Genomic DNA, 19,869 nt, shown 5'->3' with positions numbered 1-19,869 from the left:
TTACCTACTGTTAAATTCATTTTCCGCTTATAATGGCTTTGGCTGTGATCTTCTATAAAGGAGGACCATACATTTTAACATAAGTTTGCCTCTATTGGGGAATTAAAATTTTGGCAATTTAATTAAGTGAGTTAACAAAAGTATTTAGCTATAAAAGTTGTTCAAAATAAACATTTTATATATTAGATTGGAAATTCTGTTCGCTAAGTACTACCTACCTGCCCCCCCCTGTTTCTCTTCTCTTTGTTTGAAAATTCTTAGGTGACTTCTAATCCTATGATGCTATGTATCTTATGTAAAAGAGCTAGTGCCAATATTCACCAAAATTCATATATACATTTCAGGACTTAAGCAGAGCTGAACAGGGGCAAATGCAGGATTTTTAAGGGGGTGTCCCCCCCCCAAAAAAAATGGGAGGGAGAGAGCGGCTGCGCATGCGGAGTGGCTTGATTTTGGCGTTGCTGAAGTGTACAGAAGCTGCAGCGCTGTCAAAGAAGCGTCCGCGAAAGTGCTGTATTGTAGTACAATACATTGTAGTACAATACAGCACCGCCGCGGACGATTCTTTGACAGCACCTCGGCTGCTGTACAGTACAGTGCTGCTGTGTAGGAGCAATGTTTAGCGCCCGTTCGTTCGCGGAGGGGTTTCTGGAGAACCAGAAACCCCCCCTACGTGCGCCCCTGCTGAAGATAATTGAGTTTTGGCAGAGATTTTCCTATATACAGCATACTTCCTATCATGTAATCCCATTGTTAGGCTGGTTACACACTACAGGGGTTTTTAGACGATTATCAGGCTAATCACACGATAAACGACGGTTCGCTCCGATATCGCATTATTGTGTACACTGCAACAATGAGCGATTATCCTTCCAAAGCACATTGTATCGTTTGATATCAATTTTAAACCAGACTAAAAATCTCGTTCAACGATGGAACGATTATCGTTCCAACGCACATTGTATCGGTTTACTTGATTTTTAAAATGAACTAAGGATTTCGCTCTGATGTCGTTCCGATTCTGCATAGAGTTTACAGAGTCACAATCTTTTCAGCCGATGGTTATGATAGATGAAGAGCACAGATCTGACAGTAAACCATGCAGATCATGTACAGTGTGCACACAGGAATCGGCATGCTGACCGGGACTTTTTTTTTTAACAGTTGCTGGTAAAATCGTTATAGATAACACAACAGGATAAAATTTCTGTAGTGTGTACAAAAACACTACCGCCAGTATCTTATAGCTTCCTTTGTCAGAGAACGGTTGGTAACAGATAACAATATCTTGTTCTGAGAAGCGCAGCAGACGTAAGTACAGTATAAAATATTTGAAATTCTAGAACGGGAAACATTTACTTGTATATCTACTATATAAATGCCTAGTGGCGTGTGTGGGAAGAAAAAAACCAAGCTGCAGCGCCACCTGCTGGGCAGAGTTATACACTGACCTATATATTTCTTGAAGGAGAAGTGACAGTTGGGAGTGGTTGGTGGTTGCCGGGGGTGACAGTGGGGAGTTTTTAACACCTTAAGTAGCTTGATGAAGGATGTGGCGATGAAGATGAAGGATGAGGTGATGGAGAAAAATGATGACGTGGTGACATGTGGACAAAACCACGTTAAAAAAGGGCGCTTGCGTCGGGAAGTATTGCTCTTCCCCTGAGGAGGCCTGGGCTATGGCCCAAATGCATGACAAGAACCTTTTTAACACCTTAAGTAGCTTGATTTGACTAGAATGCATGAGTATCATGCGCGGGTTAACTTGTTGGGAATGTTACTAGAAGTTCTTATATAAGGTAACTTGCATTTTAGGGGTCCTTTCAATGTCCTAAAACTCCATAAACAAAACAAAGTAAATAGCAATAGATAAATGAGCAAGAGGGAAATAAAGAGATACAATGTATTGATTCTGCCAAAATATACAGAGATTAGAACCTGGAAGAAAACATTTAATCAAAGCCGTTAACTCACAGTCTCCAATGCTAGCGGTAACTAATACTAATATTCTTCTACAAGATGTTACATTTCTTCTGTAGAGGACATTTGTATAGGGTCAGTCTTCATATTTGCTATGACAATCGATATAGTATGTAGTTATTCCTATTTCCTCTGTAGCAGAAGTTTGGGGGTCCAGCCCTGGTATTTTATTAGCTCCCATGACAGAGTTCATATCGGAGTCCAATTTTTGAAGCCACAAGATGTCTCCTGAAATACTTTGTGCTGCTGTATAAATACTGGAGACGTAATGGGCTACAGATTGTTCTATCCCCACCCACCTCAAAACTGAGAACATACAGATAAACGGCAGATGGATATTAAAAACAAAAAAGTGGTATGATCCTACATAATTGCCTAAAAAGGGAAAAAAAAAATGTTATGCTAAGTCAACTTTTCTTAGCGATTACATTTTTAAAAACAGTTCAGCAAAGCATTTTTGTAATTACCCTTATTTGCCTAGTTATTACCGTTGCAACGATTGCGTGTATGTCTGGCCGTCAGCCCAGGATCTATCTTGTCTAGACCACGTTATTACTGTATACTGTCCAACACAGGTATAACATTTAAGTTACGATACGTCCAATATAAGAGATGTTACTTCTGCATACCTCTCTGATGGGCTCCCTCAGCTCATAATGAACCCAATTTGAATAACTAAGAATATTACATATATTTTATTCAGTTATTTCTGTAGCGCCTACATATTACGCAGCCTTTTACAGTGAATATATAGTCCTATAAGTCATCGATGCTACTACAGTCTGTCCTAGTTCATGGGCATGAGCTGAATATAGCAAAATAATTATACACAAATTATTCTACAAAGGGTCTCACGGAAGCAATGGGGGAATTCCAGGTCAACACTTTCATAATGAATTGTATAATGATTATCCACCTTCCGTGTAACACTTCATAAGGTTCATTCCTGTTGGGGTTCCATTGTTACCTAACAGAAGCTGCTGCACCCCTCTGTTTCAGAGGAAGGGGAGAAGACAGGTTCCAATCATCATCATCAGTTATTTATATAGCGCCACTAATTTCACAGCGCTGTACAGAGAACTCATTTACATCAGTCCCTGTCCCATTGGGGCTTACAGTCTAAATCCCCTAACACACACACACAAAGAGAGAGACTAAGGTCAATTTTAATAGCAGCCAATGAACCTACTAGTATGTTTTTGGAGTGAGTGGAAACCAGAGCACCGGGAGGAACCCACGCAAACACAGGGAGAACATACAAACTCCACACAGATAAGGCCATGGTTGGGAATCAAACTTATAACCCCAGTGCTGTGAGGCAGAAGTGCTAACCGCTGGCCACTGTGCAAATGAGTAACTGAAACATTCCGTGGACAGTGTAGAGCTCAGCACCTGATTGGACAGGAGTCACAGCCGTCCAATCAAATGCACAATCACACTTCAACAATCCTGTTCCAGAGGAAGTACTACACGTTACTGAAGTACTACTCTCAGAGACATCATCATCATCAACATTTATTTATATAGCGCCACTAATTCCGCAGCGCTGTACAGAGAACTCACTCACATCAGTCCCTGCCCCATGGGAGCTTACATGCCCCAAGTCTTCCTGGGTGAGTCAAAGTTATCCAGAAAATCTTAATAATATCCCTAAATCAGTCTTTATCTATAATGTGAATACAGGGATACATGAATAAGGACAACCATCGGGATTGTATGCTTTTTTTGCTGATCATTGTCCTTCCATTGGATATCAACTATAAATATTACATGCCCTTACAGCTAATCAAGCATATTTTCTTAAACAATGTCTTCGTTTGTGGTATTAATCAGTCTGTCTATGCAGCTGTAAAATGAGATTTGTTTTACACTTTTAACTGAAAACTATATCAAATACCCTTAACTGTGGAACGAACAAGAAGTACAGTAACAGAATCTATTGTAATTTACCCCTATAAGGAACTAATCTGTCCACGGTTTAAGCTATAACATAATTTATCTCCTGTGTCCCTCACAGCTAGTAATGCGTTTGTACCATGCAATCATACATCTATCTAGAAAACATAGACTGTAAACAAAGACGGATAAGAGTTCTGGTTGTATCCTGGGTTAAAAAAAATTGGTGTATTCTAGCAATATTTTGAAAGTAGAGCATACCTGCCAACTCTTCTGGAATGTCCGGGAGACTCCCGAAATTCGGGTCGGTCTCACGGACTCCCGGGAGAGCTGGCAAATATCCCGCATCCCGCTGCTGCTACTACTAAATGACACGATTCGCAGTGAATCGCGTCATTTTGTCCCCGCCCCCCTGCTACAAAACATTTCCGTCACGGGGGGCGGGGCCAAAATGACGCGTTTGCCCGCAGCCCGTCCCCCAGTCACCTCCCCTCTCAGACAATGAGGGAAGATATTTTTTCTCTATGCAAACTTGTTGTCAGTAATCGCATCAGGGCCAGCGCTACACTTAGGTGTACATAGGTGGTTGTTTAGGGCACCAGTGGTAAAACATGGAATCAGTGACATAATGTCATGCATCCAGTGTTTTTAATGCCTCCGCAGCGCCCCCCAAACCCAGCGCTGTCAGCTGACATGTCGGCTGCTACATACTTCACGTCAGTGAGTGGCCGAGAAGGCGCCGAGCTATGATGTCACTACCCAGCGACACACTCCCTTACAGAAGGGAACAGGAGACGTCGTCCGTACCTCCTTCCTGCTACAATAAGATGAAGCTGGGGTGTGGCGAGGCTGCTTTTGAAGGGGTATGAGTGCACTGACTAGGGTCCCGAATCCCACTATGGAAGAAAACATCCTCTGATTGATAATACAGAATAGCCAACACTCAGATGTAAATACTTCATGTTCTGTGGAGATATGGGATCTTCTAAATATATAATAGTAAATCAATAGTAGCTTTTTTTTACATAGATAAGAACCACTTGGCCAAACTAGTCTGCCCAATTTTAAACCTATGGGAACCTCAAACCCTATTTGATCCTTAGTTCTTAGTAAGGATGTCCTTATGTCTATCCGAAGTATGTTTAAATTGCTCTACTGTATTAGCCTCTACCACCTCTGATGGGAGGCTATTCCACTTATCTACTACTCTTTCTGTAAAGTAATTTTTCCTCAAATTTCCTCTGAACCTACTTCCCCCCAGTGTCAGTACATGTCCTCGTGTATATAAGGCAACTTATATTCTAGGTTTAAAAGCAGTACCGATAGGAACCTTTATTGTGTGTAATTATGCACTGTGTAGATAAATACACGCGTTGTACACGCAAATTTAGAACTCTGCATTTCACAATAAAACCAGACTCTTGTGTTTTTGAGATATTTATTACAAGTTCCGAGCAAAACATGTTCTGTTTTTTTCCCTGGAACTTTGACCCATGGGTGACCCTATAGTTTTCTTGTGGATGACACATTCTATTTTGGCAAAAGCAAGACAAGCAGCATCTTCCAGGCACTAATACATCATTAATATTAGTATTATCCTTATATATAACCAATGTGTTTCAAAGGCATCTGGGATGATTTATTCAGGTAGATTATCTCTGCCGGAGTGAGGAAGGGATATTTTGGCAATTTGGGGGAATTGGAAACATGTTTGACTGACAGTACTCCCCTAAAAGCAAAAAAATTCAAAGTATTTCCACAAAGATGGCCTTGTATGTATCATAACTACAGGGTCGTGGGCCAAATACTATTAAAATAAATAAATGTGTGTTATACAAGAGACTTCACGGATATTGCTACGGAATGTGGGGTCCAAAATAGGAAGAAATTGGGAGGGCCGGATCTGGACCACTGGCTGCCAGTTGACATCCTTGTTCCACTTTAATGGGGATTAGCAGGAAATACACAGTATAAGTAGTTTTTTTTCTTCATATCCTAAGGCAACAAAGAAGAAAGGGGAAGCTAGACAGGGAAAAAAATATTTATTTAGTAAAACGCATGAAAAAAATCAATAAGTCTAACGGTAAAAACATCTTAACAGAGGGACAGGGCTACGGGGGTCTGGGCGAAAATGACGCAAATCTATCGGAATGGAGGTCTATAAACCAGGCAAGTATAAGATATGTACAGTAAGACTTTCTTTATATTATGCATCAGTAAAACAGCCATTTGAAGCACCTCAATCGTTCGTGTGGTCCTCTGATAAGACCATCAACTCGGATGTGCGGAGAAAGGGCCTTTCTTCCTCACTCCCCCTTCCTGCCTGCAGGCAGACGTGATCTACTTTCCTATCACACGGCTCCTCTTGAAAAGGGAGAGCTGCATGCATCTAACAGTAGTGCACACGCCATTGCCGATGTATATTATGGGGAAAGGAAGAGTTGGAGAGCAGCCAATCACTGTCTAATATTATAGCCACGCCCCCATGCATGCTGGTCACGCCCACTGGCGGCGTGGTGTGGAAACCCCCCTCTACAAATCCTGCCCCTGGGCAGAAAGGACCACTAGGGAGGACTCCTAACTGCCTTCTGTGTGTGAACACATGCACCCACATCAAACATGTCTTTATCCAAAGGGAGAACATAAACAGCATTTACTTTCGTGCACACGACACAAATAAAGGTGTGGGGGGGGGGGATAAGGTCATTGTCCCTTTAAACTTCCTCTGCACAGAAAATTATATTTCAAATAATAATCATATTTATTCATTTGACTAAAAGCTGCCGTATTGTGTATCTGGACTGAGCAAAATGAAAACCAGACACACCAGAACGGGCACCCTATGGTAAAATCATAGAATACATTCTTATCCTTCCCAAAACGAACTGTGAACCAAGCACCTTTCAGACAAGTGAGTGCCATTCATGTACTTAACCAAAGGATCTGTACAAGTTATACATCATTTTTGCAATAAGTAATGTTTTTTTTTTCTAAATGTGACTATATTATTTATTATTATTATTGTTGTTTCTTTATATAGCAATAACATATTACACAGCTCTGTACAGAGAATATTTGTCACTCACAAGAGTCCCTGCCCCAAACTCCACACAGATAAGGCCCTGGTGGGGAATTGACCCCAGGGCTGTGATGTAGCAATGCTAGCCACCGTGCTACGGCCGTCCCGAGTATTTTGTCTAGTAAAAATAAATATTTTTTTTTACCATATTTGGTAAATATTCAATAAACACAGAAACCTCTATTATATAACTAAATCATACCTAGAAACATAGAATTTAATGACAGTAAATCTAGTCTGCTTTTTTTTCGTGGCTGTCTATTTTTTGGCGAGTGGTGTGTTTGTTTTTAAAAATATTTTCTGACAGGTCTGTGATAAAGTAACAGGGATCTATGACCTCAATCTCATAAACTTCATGTCACTGCCCGATTGAAATATGAGATGACTTGTTTAGCCTATGCAGAGTCATTATGTACTGGCAAATATTGATGCAACATTCAACAACAAAAAAGTTTGTGATGTTGGGTAACAGGACGGAGGCTGAGGGGGTTGTACATACCACACATTTATAAAGGACATTCATGCGGGTCGCAGACAGAATAGGGGTTTGTTCTGGCTGGATGGCCGTAGGACTTTAGAGTTTATCATTTAAAAATAAGTTATTTTTCCAGCTCCTTCTGCCAGCTGAATGGAACGTTTTGTTTCTTTTTCAAAGATTGCAATATCATGGGATTTTGAAGCAAATCTGAAATAATTTATCATTTAAACTGTATTGACGGCATAGACAAACAATGCCCACCAGACACCTTCCCACCCACTGGGTATATGGGCATGGTGTCTTTGCACTGCAGCCACTGCACAAGGCACTAATGGGGATTAAATAGGGATGAATGATCCCTATGGAACGGAGCGTGCATGCATACGGCCGCTGCATGGAAATATATTATCACTATATAATTGCTAAATTCAGACTTGCCAAGTCACACAGTCCCAGAATTAACGGCATGATACAAAGTAATCACATGGTATGGCATGAGACTATACAGTGAGTACGTACGGGCATATGGGATAATGTGCCAAGCTGGCTATTTGGCACCATGTGAGACAATATTGAACATGTCCATACGGCCTTACATTGTCAATAGCCAATATATACGTTTATTCTGTTTACTTCATACTTGCCAACTTATGGCAAGTATGATCCGTGAGCCTGCCGGGGAAGGTGGGCGTGCAGGGGACGGGTCTCCAAAAATCGCGTCATTTTGGCCCCGCCCCCGTGAAGTAATGACGCAAAACGCGTCATTTTACAGCAGGGGCCAAACGCCACGATTCCCGGTGAATCGCTGCGCTTTGGACCTAATTCACTAGGAAGTGGGCAGATCAGGGAGATTTCCACACTCTTCCGGGAGTCCGGGAGACTCTCGGGAAATGCGGGAGTCTCCCGGACATTTCGGGAGAGTTGGCAAGTATAGTTTACTTTAGTGCACATGTCTAATATTGACTTTCATGCAACAAATAATATGCTTTTTTTGCCAAAGCACAGGTCATAGAATATCTTGTGTCATCATGGTCCTCACTCTGCCCACTTTCCTAGTGCGGGAGGGCAGCTCTCTCTCCCGGTTGCCCCCAAACTTTTGGAGAGTAGACAAGTAAAATCTCTCTCCTTATTTTGTACATATAGCAGCTGTACCACTTCCCTTGTAATGTATGTGGGATGGAATTCTACGTATGCCGTCATTCTAAGCAACATTTCACTTTGCAATGGCTAGCAAGGCACCCAGAACGTTACCTAATCCATATTTAAAGGGCCAGTTACAACACGTGGTTTTAATAAATCATAAACCTATAAAAAGGCAGAGCACCGAGAGAATTGTTTTCCTATTCTCTTCTGATAATCAGAAAAAAAGCATTCTTATAATATTTGGGCCAAATATAAACTTGAAGTTTGCTATTAAACACACCCTCGTACGCAAAACACCCCATAACATTATAATTATGGGGCAACAACACAAATTTTCTATAATCAGTACAGTGGCCACAGTGCACTTCTGCCTCACAGCACTGGGGTCATGAGTTCGATTCCCGACCATGGCCTTATCTGTGTGGAATTTGTATGCTCTCCCTGCGTGGGTTTCCTCCGGGTGCTCCGGTTTCCTCCCACACTCCAAAAACATACTGGTAGGTTAATTGGCTGCTATCAAATTTGACCCTAGTCTATGTGTGTATGTTAGGGAATTTAGATTGTAAGCTCCAATGGGGCAGGGACTGATGTGAATGAGCTCTCTGTACAGCGCTGCGGAATTAGTGGCGCTATATAAATAGATGATAATGATAATCACTGCGATCAAAAACCTGTTATCACATCGAAGCCCTATCTCTCCATGGAGGTAGCGTTTCCTCCCTTTAGTAAACAGACCTGTCTAAAGTAAAAAAAAAAGTTACACCCAACATATGTGCTACAATTAATCTAACTTTACCTCTGTATCAAGGAACTGCCATCGTATCCACAAACAAATGGGAAATGGAATTTGTGATCCCTATAATTGTAACAAATGAACAATATATGGTACATTCTATATGAAGGTTGGATAAAATACAGGAGCCAGGCTGCCAATTTTCCTAAAAAAAAACTACTGCTGGTGCGTAACTCTTTGGGAATAATCTCTATCGATGGATATAGATCCTGCCTTTATAAAATATACTGATAGCTTCTAGATCTGACTAACTTGACTCCTGAATTCTACATTATTTTGACCACCCGTTTTATTACTTTGTCTTCCATTCAATAGAAAGTTACACTCACAGAAGCTTACACAAGAAATTCCCGAGAGTATAAGAAGATAAACGTACAAAATCAGCTTATAACATGATTTTCTAGGACGACGTTTCTGTCTCGATCGAGGCCACGAAAGGTCAAAGGCGAGTCAGTAACGTAACGAAGGCAGCCAATACGTGCAGCAATTTGGATGTTTTTAACCAACTCTCAGCATGTGTGGGCTCATATGGACAAGCAATCCTGACCGGGATCAAACAAGAGTCGATCAGACTGCACTAAAATCCATTAATCTAATTTGCCCTCCGTAGGGTCTGGTAGTTTTACATGAAAGACAGAATCCATTCAGGGTGACCAATTTGGTTGCAAACAAGCGTAGCCAAACTGAGCACAGATCCAGATATTTACTGCTCAGACAGCTTAACTAACACCCATTGATAAGGCTGTCCCCTTACGCTGAACACTAAGAGGCATATTTATTAAACTGCGGGTTTGAAAAAGTGGAGATGTTGCCTATAGCAACCAATCAGATTCTAGCTGTCATTTTGTAGAATGCACTAAATAAATGATAGCTAGAATCTGATTGGTTGCTATAGGCAACATCTCCCCTTTTTCAAACCCGCAGTTTAGTAAATCTAGCCCTAAGTGCCCAAGTCAAAGATCCTAATCATTACATTTGCTGGTACTGGCAGCATTTTACCATATATGCTACATATAGACACATGCGTTGACCAGCACAATTCTGAGGACTATATATATGGCCACACAGGATAAATAGCCGCATCCAAAACAAAAAAAGATTAAATAAAATCAACATTATGGGGCATATTCAATTGTGCCGTTTCCGCGGCGCGCTAAAACTACTACAGTTATTACGGTAGTAGTTAGCTGGATTTCAGCTCGCAGCTCCCTGAGCCGCGAGCTGAAATCCAGCGAGAAGACTACCGTAATAACGTTTTTTCCGTGCATTATTACCGTAATAACAGTAATAATGCGCAGACCGCAAGATTTTCGGCGTTTCCGCCGACAATTGAATATGCCGCTCTGAGTAATTCCATCCAAAACTGAAAATCCTGTTTTGGGTGGAATATCAGAATTTATACCCCATCCCAAAAATGTAATTACCTGAGGGCCAGCACTCGAGAGGCCCATAGGATCTCCTGATGTCTTACGCATATGCTGCTTTTTGGATGGGGCATACTTTAAGTTTATTTTATTTACTTGTATCCTGTGCTCTGTATTTTCCTACTTACTCTATACCCATCCCTATTTTGGAGAGTAAAAATAAGAGAAATTCAATTACTAATGTAGAGCGTATTCACTTCAGATGCCTAAGGGAGCCACAAATCTTAATACGACCCTGGGAACCGATACTTGCTATGCATGTGAATAAAGTCTATTTTTATCACATGGGGGGGAAGGGTAGGATAATATTTTAAGCTATATACAGAAGGACATGCCTTTTAAATGAATAGGTTAAAATTGCTGAAAGTACTCTATCCGGGGGCAAAAATATGTATACACTGACAGGCTACATAAGCATATTGTTTTGTTAAAGACCTTGAGAATTCCAGAGTGCTTAGTCTTTAAATTGGGGCAGAAAAATGGGTGCTTTGTTTTAACTTGGGTTCACTCGATAATAAACTCCACCAATAATTATTGTGTACAATTTTATTATTATTTTCAACTCAAGCTTGTTTATTAAACAATATATATTTGCAGCATCTTCGTTACTCTAGTCAACAAAGGGGTCAAGTCTTAGGGAGAGAAGTTGAACATAATTGACAGGGAAAAGGCCGTTAAGCTTAACTTATTAATATTTCTTATATAACAATACCAACCTTGTTGATCATTTTTCTTTTACTTTTCTGGTTGGTTTTTAAAGACAAAGGCAGTGATTGTCTCATGGGGTAGAAACGGCTGCTCAAACCAACGTGAAATGAATTCATTTTTCTTTAGATTAGCCTTACATTGAATTCAACTTGTTTTTTCTCACGTGCATCAGTACTATAAGAAAATAATAACTTGGGGCCTGATTCATTAAGGATTTTAACTTTAGAAACTTCTTATTTCAGTCTCCTGGACAAAACCATGTTACAATGCAAGGGGTGCAAATTAGCATTCTGTTTTGCACATAAGTTAAATACTGTCTGTTTATTCATGTAGCACACAAATACTTGATAGCTTATTTGTACACTGAAATTTAAAGTTGATATTTGTGTGCTACATGAAAAAACAGTCAGTATTTAACTTATGTGCAAAACAGAAAACTAATTTGCACCCCTTGCATTGTAACATGGTTTTGTCCAGGAGACTGAAATAAGAAGTTTCTCAAGTTAAGATCATTAATGAATCTTTTATCTTTTTATCCCAACACTGCTGGACAGCCTAAACTACTAGTATGAGCTTTAATTATGTGTCATAAAACTCCTGATAGTAAGGGGCGTCGGGCAGTGATTATTTTAGAGAAACATCTTAATTTCAGATCGTAACACAGAATAATGTTTTATGAATCAGCATAGTCCAGCACACAATTGTGCTTAATGTGCCATCCCAAAATTTGTTCACTCCTTACTTTGCCACGTAAATCTATGCACAGTTTCATAAAAATATGTTCAACGTCCACAAGTAGACTTTTAATCTGGTGAAGACAGCTCATCTGGTACTTGTATATACTCTGTAAATGGACACCACCAATTTCAGTTATATGTGTGAAATGCTGTAATGGAATACTGAACAATAAAATAAGTCACTATTGTAATCAGAGCAGTAGCGCTGGGACTGTCAATCAGAGTGAAATCAGCTGTCTAACGTGGCATCAGAGGACAACCGGTCCACAACTGCCTGGCTTGGGGTTCAAACCAGATCAAATGCAGATGGCTACACCAAAGCTGCCTACAAATGGGCCTTGTCTACTGCTCAGCCCAAGTCAACTGTTCACTGTCCAATGTGGCCACTGTCTAGATCTGTCTATCCACCCTTTGGGGCTGAGCAGAAAGATCTCTTTGGGCTTACACTAGGGCCTCTGAGTTTTTTGGTAACGTGAGTCGTTGGTGATCATCTCCCAACCATATTTTCCCACGAGCCTGTAATGGCAGGATAGATTTTCATTTGATCATTATCGGACATCATCATCATTTATTTATATAGCGCCAGCAAATTCCGTAGCGCTTTACAATTGGGAACAAACATGAATAAAACAATACTGGGTAATACATACAGACAGAGAGGTAAGAGAACCCTGCTCGCAAACTTACAATCTATGGGACAATGGGAGTTTGAAACACAAGGGCACGTGCTACATCATATTGCACAATGGACCAGCTAGAATGCAAAGGTAAAAGTATTGAGTGGGCTGTGTGATCAGTCCCACAGCAATGTTGGTCAGAGGGTTGTTGTCTTGTTTTAGCTGTATAGACGGTGGTAATAGGGTAACTTAGTGAGATTAAGATGGTGGTTGTGGAATATTATAAGCTTGCCTGAAGAGGTGCGTTTTCAGAAAACGCTTGAAGGTTTGAAGACTAGAGGAAAGTCTTACTGTGCGAGGGAGGGAATTCCACAAAGTGGGTGCAGCCCGAAAAAAGTCCTGTAATTGGGAATGGGAGGATGTGATGAGAGTGGAAGAGAGACGCAGATCTTGTGCAGAACGGAGGTGTCGAGTTGGGAGCTATTTTGGAGACAAGTGAGGAAATGTATGTCGGTGCAATTTTGTTGACGGCCTTGTATGTTAGTAGAATAATTTTATATTGGATTCGTTGAAATACAGGCAGCCAATGTAGAGACTGACAGAGTGGCTCAGCAGAGGAAGAACGGTTTGCAAGGAAAATCAATCTGGCCGCTGCGTGCAAAATAGATTGTAGGGGTTCAAGCCTGACTTTGGGAAGACCAGTAAGGAGGGAATTGCAATAGTCGATGCGGGAGATGATTAGTGCATGAATTAAGGTTTTAGCAGTGTCTTGTGTGAGATATGTGCGTATTCTGCAAATGTTCTTTAGATGTAAGTAACATGATTTAGATATAGAGTGACAATTGCCGTCACAGTCAGTGACATCATCATTACATTGAAGTATGACAGTCAGGTACGAAGTTATACTTACAAGAAAGAAGATAACTCGGCTTTCACAAAAGAACCAAGTCCTAAAATAGTAATGTGAACATCCCCTTTCATAATCCATTATTCTTACTTTGCAGATTCTCTAGAAAATGAAACTTTACTGAATGCCCATAATAAAACCATAAATACCTACAATTAATAAACAGAATAACATTGAAATATGGGTAATTGCTAAGTCTCATAATATCAGTAATGACTTCAGACAAAACTGAAAATTGTCCATTTATAATAGCGCTCGCTCTTTATCTCCTAACCCATCTTCTGCTACAGACATATCCCCCAGGCGTTACTAACCAGCCTCCTATGTAGCACACTATAAAAATGCTTTTGCAATCTCTAAAACAGACCACATCCTCTCCGATTCCTTGATCTGGACTTGAAAGAGTTCTCCACTTCCCACCTTAAGCCGAAAACGAACGGTCTACTGACCAGTTGCCCATAACGCCCCAAAAGCTGACTTCTCACAGTCAGTATACGGTTAATTTTTGGTTTTCAGCAGAGAACTACTTTAATCATTTCATTGCAGATGTGAAAGAAAGCTAATTGGAGATACCTAATTAGACATAGCCTATTATCAGTAGAGATGAGCGGGCTCGGATTCCGCTAATCCGAGCCCACCCGAATAGTGGGGATCTGAACGGGATCCGAGCACTGTTCGGATATTTCCGGCGGGAAAAAAATTGAAAACGAGACTCTGTCGTCCAAGTCTCGCGTCGAATCTCGCGAGGGGTGGGAGGGAGGGCCCAGAACAATTCCATCTTGTACCTCTTTTTTTGGCGTTATGTGCTCAAGCTACCTCGGTGCAACCTTTTGGCCTAAAAACAATATTGTGAGGTGTTCAGAATAGACTGGAAATTAGTGGAAATGATTGTTATTGAATGTTATTGAGGTTAATAATAGCGTAGGAGTGAAAAAAAAACCTCAAAACTGGTTTTTAGCACTTTTTATGTTTTTTTTAAAATAAATCCGAATCCAAAACCTTAAATCCGAACCAAAACCTTTCGTCAGGTGTTTTGCGAAACAAATCCGACCCCAAAACCTCAAGCAAATCCGAATCCAAAACACAAAACACGAGACACCAAAAGTGGCCGGTGCACATCCCTAATTATCAGTTACATATATTGTATCCTAGAAAAATGTGTCTATGCACAGTGGCACAGAGGTTAGCATTGCTGTCTGACAGCGCTGGGGTCATGGGTTCAAGTCCTTTCTGTGTAGAATTTCTATGTTCTCCGTGGGTTTCACTCTGGTTTCTTCCCACATTCCAAAAACATACATGGTAGGTTAATTGGCTCCTGACAAAATTGACCCCAGTCTGTGTGTATTTTAGGAAACAGATTGTAAGCTCCACTGGGACAGGGATTGATGGGAATAACTAAATAGTCTCTTTAAAGCGCTGTGCAATATGTAATCGCTAAATAAAAAAACTGTTAATAAATTAATAATACAACTGTTGTGAAACTGGGACACATAATTTAATAGCAGCTTGGGAGCCATCATTGCCTATCTCTGGTCTACGCTATTTTGTATACACTACAATTGGTCTTAATTAAACGCTATTCATAGCTACACAATAATTTGCACACAGTGAAATAGGTGACAACTGTTGGAATTATTTTGGGATTATTAATTTCATTTAATTTTTCATTCCCACCCATAATTTACATGAATGTATTTACCGCATCAGATAAAGATTTGTTTGCCGGGCTTAATTTAATGTATAGGCAAAGTGGGCAAATGCCTAAAGCAACACAGAGTAGCAGAGAAATGGTTTTATGTCATGTTTTTCTATTTAATTATCTTGTTTTACCACTTAACTCACAAAGCCCCTAGACCAGGGGTCAGGGAACTTTTTTACCTTTTACCCCAAAATATATTTAGATACGCTGACGTTACCCCCTTGGATTTGAAAGGAAGCAAATCATATATTATTAATTATTGGAATTCAAATTTTTATTGAATCTATTAAAAATTTCTTTGAAAGCTTCAACTTCAAAACTTCAGGTTTTGGAGAAATGATGATGCTTCATTTTTGATACGAGAGCATCAATATTGGGGCATTTTGATGGCAGAGCAATTTGGATACAGTCTTCAGCGTCCAATCGATTTCTTTGCTTTGTTTTTATGTTCGTTAGAGTGGAAAATCCTTTTTCGCAAAGGTAGGTTGTTGCAAAAGGCAGCAACCTTTTGACTGCCTCCTCATGTGTAATGTTGAATGTCTTTGCAGCTGTTGACATCCAAAAATATGACAGATCTGCTTTGTTTTCAAATGCAATACGTGCTTCATTATTGCATCGGAGCTCGAGAAGTGCCTCTGCCAACCCTTGAGGCTCTTCTGGTACAACAGCAATTTCACATATATGGGGTCTACAAACCAACTGACAGCATGTGAATCGGCAGCATTACCCCCAGGAATTTCATTTTTACCCCATTTGGGGTAATTTACCCCTGTTTCCTGACCACTGCCCTAGAGTAATATCATCTTGGTGTTTTATAAATAGAATTACATTTTGTAATTACCATTTCTATCCTCAATGCAGTGTGACAGACGCCATCTTCCTTTTTTATCTTCAAAAAATCCTGATTTGCATACTAGAGCCACTGACATTAGCCAGTAAGTAGGACTACTGAAACAAAATTGGGAGCAAATAGCTAGCCCAATATATAGTTAAATACTATTGAACAAAAACATGGACTTTAGAACACAAGCTCTTACCGTGAAAAGACAAATGTTACATAATTATCGACTAAAGGCAGAGAAGAATTTTAAAAAATAGGTGAGGAATGCAAAGGAACAGAAATCTTAAATTAAAATTCCTTTCCGCACACTGAATAATATTCATAATGCAGGGTTTACCCGGCGCTAGGTTCTTAGCGGCAGTGACCGCCAAATTACACGTTAAATAATTACAGTAATTAGCACAATAAATGCTTCTTAATTTCTTTGTACTATAATTCTGGATAATGTGGAAGCATACTTTCACTGGTATGTTTCCTGTGCAAATTAACAGGTCATTAAAGAACAAAATCTACTTATAAAATAATCTCAGTTGTAGGTAGAACAACGCGAACTTGTGCAGAACTCCAAGCAGACAGCAGTTTAGTATACAATAACCTTTACCTGTTTCAAAGTAGCAGCGTCTACACCGTCATTGTTATGTCCCTATCATATACAGAGTGATAGGAGAAGTCTAGCAACGACAATGAGGAAGACTGGAGACACCATTTGGAGTAGAAGGCCAGTTAACAGGAAGGTAAAATAGCCAATATTAAATCTATTTATTAATGGCATAAGTCCGACTTTTATGAGTGACTTATTTCTATGATGACGTTGTCTGAGCAGAGCACATCATATACCAAGACCTTGGTCTGTAGATTTGCAAAAAAATATAGGCGTTGTAATCGGCTGCATCGTGTCGGAGTTTCGCAAAACGTCCACACGCCATTTACAACAATGCTTTACCATTGTCCTCTGGAAAATGTGGCAGTTGGCAATACACCCATGTACCTGCTGGTTGCTCTGGAAACTGTGACAGTTATTGAACTCTGCCTGTACACCTGCTGGGTGGTCTGGAAACTGTGACTGTTATTTGCAGCCACATATATCTGGGTGTCTTGCGGGGACCTCAATCATGGACTGATGTGCTATTTCACTATTCACTTATCCTTGCTTTGTTTACAACAACCATGCCAAGAGGCCGCCCTTGAGGATGACGATGTGGTGGAACCCTTACAGGTCACCCAGAGCGCGCAGTTCAAAGAACTTACAGTGAAGAATATTATCGTTACAATTAACGTGTAACAAAAACAACTGATACGCTGCTTGCATTGGACATGACGTATTCGCCACAATACTGCTCTTTGGGTCCTATGCATGTGCAATGTGTGAACTGTGATGCCCTACACTTTTTGGTAGAGGAGATTAACAGCAATTTTTCATTCTGCTGTGACAATTGAAAGGTTTCGTTGTCCGATGTGGTTTTTCTACCATATTTAGAAGAACTGTTTATGACAAATACCCTCAAAATACGTACTCATTATCTCCAGAATATGCACAGTTACAACTCTGAATTTGCCTTCACATCTTTCAAAGAGAATATTGCTGATTTATCTGGCCTCGGACCATACACCTGTACATCACTTAATAGGAAGCTTGCATCCAGATACTGCAGTTACTCCAAGTTATGTCTAACTTTATATCCTCGATACTCAACAAGCAAGTGAGCACCATATGGCTAGAAGGCAGTTACCGACGGGTTTCCCTAGTATAATATAAAGGTGAATTAATCGTTTAGTGGAATACTGTTTAAGGATGTGGTGTAGCCTTGTGATGCTGCACATTTGTAAGGGGCAGGTTTTGTAGATGGATATTGGGGCCAATGGAGAGTGAAGAGCCGAAGATGACTGCAAGGCAGATAACAATACTGTAGTGGATGGCAGAGTACGAGTAGTGTTTTATCTGGTTTCAGTTTCAAATATTTTTGAGACGTCCAGAGGGAATCCAGTCTGATTCTAGATGAAACATAAGTGGTTAGGCCTAGGGTAGGAAGGTGAACTTGGGTGTAATCTGCAAAGCATTGATACTGTAATCCATACTGTATTACGTTACCAAGAAAGAGGAGGTGTAAACTAAATACAAGCAAGCCAGACGACTGGGGAAAGGAGGACATCAAAATGACACATGGAATTACAGACTAGAAAAACAGACTAAAAAGCGAGAATGGACAACATCACAAAGGCCAAGACCATAGATGGTCTAAAACAGTAGAGTGTTGTCAAACTCCTCACCACCACTTACAAGGCTCTCTCCCACTCTACTGCCCCTAATATCTCTAACCTCCTCTCCATTCACACTCCCACCCGCTCCCTGCGCTCGGCCAATGACCGCCGCCTCTCCTCCACTCTGATCACCTCTTCCCATTCCAGAATCCAGGACTTTTCCCGTGCAGCCCCCATTCACTGGAATGACCTCCCTCGCTCCATCCACCTCTCTCCTACTCTGTGCTCCTTCAAACGTGCACTCAAAACTCACCTCTTTCTCAAAGCCTACCAACCATCCACTTAACCCCCATCTCCTCCGCTCATTCTCCCCTCTCTCCCATTCCCTCAACTGGCTCCTCTTGTGCCTGGTCTATTTAACCCTCCCTTAGGATGTAAGCTCGCTTGAGCAGGGCCCCCTCCCCTCCTGTCTCCTTACCCGTTCTTCTGCTCCGTGTCTATTGCATCTGCCTGCCTGGAGTTTCTGAAGTATTGGTACTTTTGTTTATTGTTCTGTACTGTTATACCCTGTATAGTCTACTGTTTGTACTATGTGCGGCGCTGCGGAAACCTTGTGGCACCTAACAAATAAATGATAATAATAATAATAATAATAACCAGGAGGCCATTGATGGATACAAACTCAGCAGAGGAAGAACGATTTGCAAGGAAAATCAATCTAGCCGCTGCGTGCAAAATAGATTGTAAGGGTGAGAGTCTGATTTGGGGGAAGAACAGTAAGGAGGGTAATGCTATAGTTGATGCGGGAGATGATGAGTGCTTGAATTAAAGTTTTTGCAGTGTCTTGTGTGAGATATGTGTGGGAATGTTTTTTAGGTGTATGCAATATTGAAGTGAAGGGTGCTCATCAGGACTACACTCAGATAACATTACTTCAAAGCTAAATAACTCCCGTGTCACAGAGGAGCGCCCACCATTCACGTCAATACCGCAATGTGTGCTGTAGCAATATAAACAAAAGGAGCGCTAGCACGTTTATAGAATCAAATGCGCTGCAGTTCAAAGCAAATTGTCTGTCATGTAAATGGTCACATTGTATTAGCACAAGATTTAAAACAACACTGTGGGGTATATTTACTAAACTGCGGGTTTGAAAAAGTGGAGATGTTGCCTATAGCAGCCAATCAGATTCTAGCTGTCATTTATTTAGTGCATTGTACAAAATGACAGCTAGAATCTGATTGGTTGCTATAGGCAACATCTCCACTTTTTCAAACCCGCAGTTTAGTAAATATACCCCTAAATGTCAAATAACTACAAATAATATTGTAACCTGAAATTCCCAACCTCAAAACTGCAACTTTTTAT

At 40.6% G+C, this 19,869-nt stretch overlaps 1 protein-coding gene across 7 annotated transcripts in view; it reads right to left on the bottom strand.

Moving 5' to 3' along the window:
* The window catches only part of MITF (melanocyte inducing transcription factor), a 183,138-nt gene that overhangs the window by 30,772 nt on the left and 132,497 nt on the right, over positions 1–19,869 (bottom strand). The window lies entirely within an intron of this gene.

Source organism: Mixophyes fleayi, chromosome 8 (genome assembly GCF_038048845.1).
Source record: "Mixophyes fleayi isolate aMixFle1 chromosome 8, aMixFle1.hap1, whole genome shotgun sequence".
NCBI lineage: Eukaryota > Metazoa > Chordata > Amphibia > Anura > Limnodynastidae > Mixophyes > Mixophyes fleayi.
This window is presented reverse-complemented; position numbering and strand designations above follow the sequence as displayed.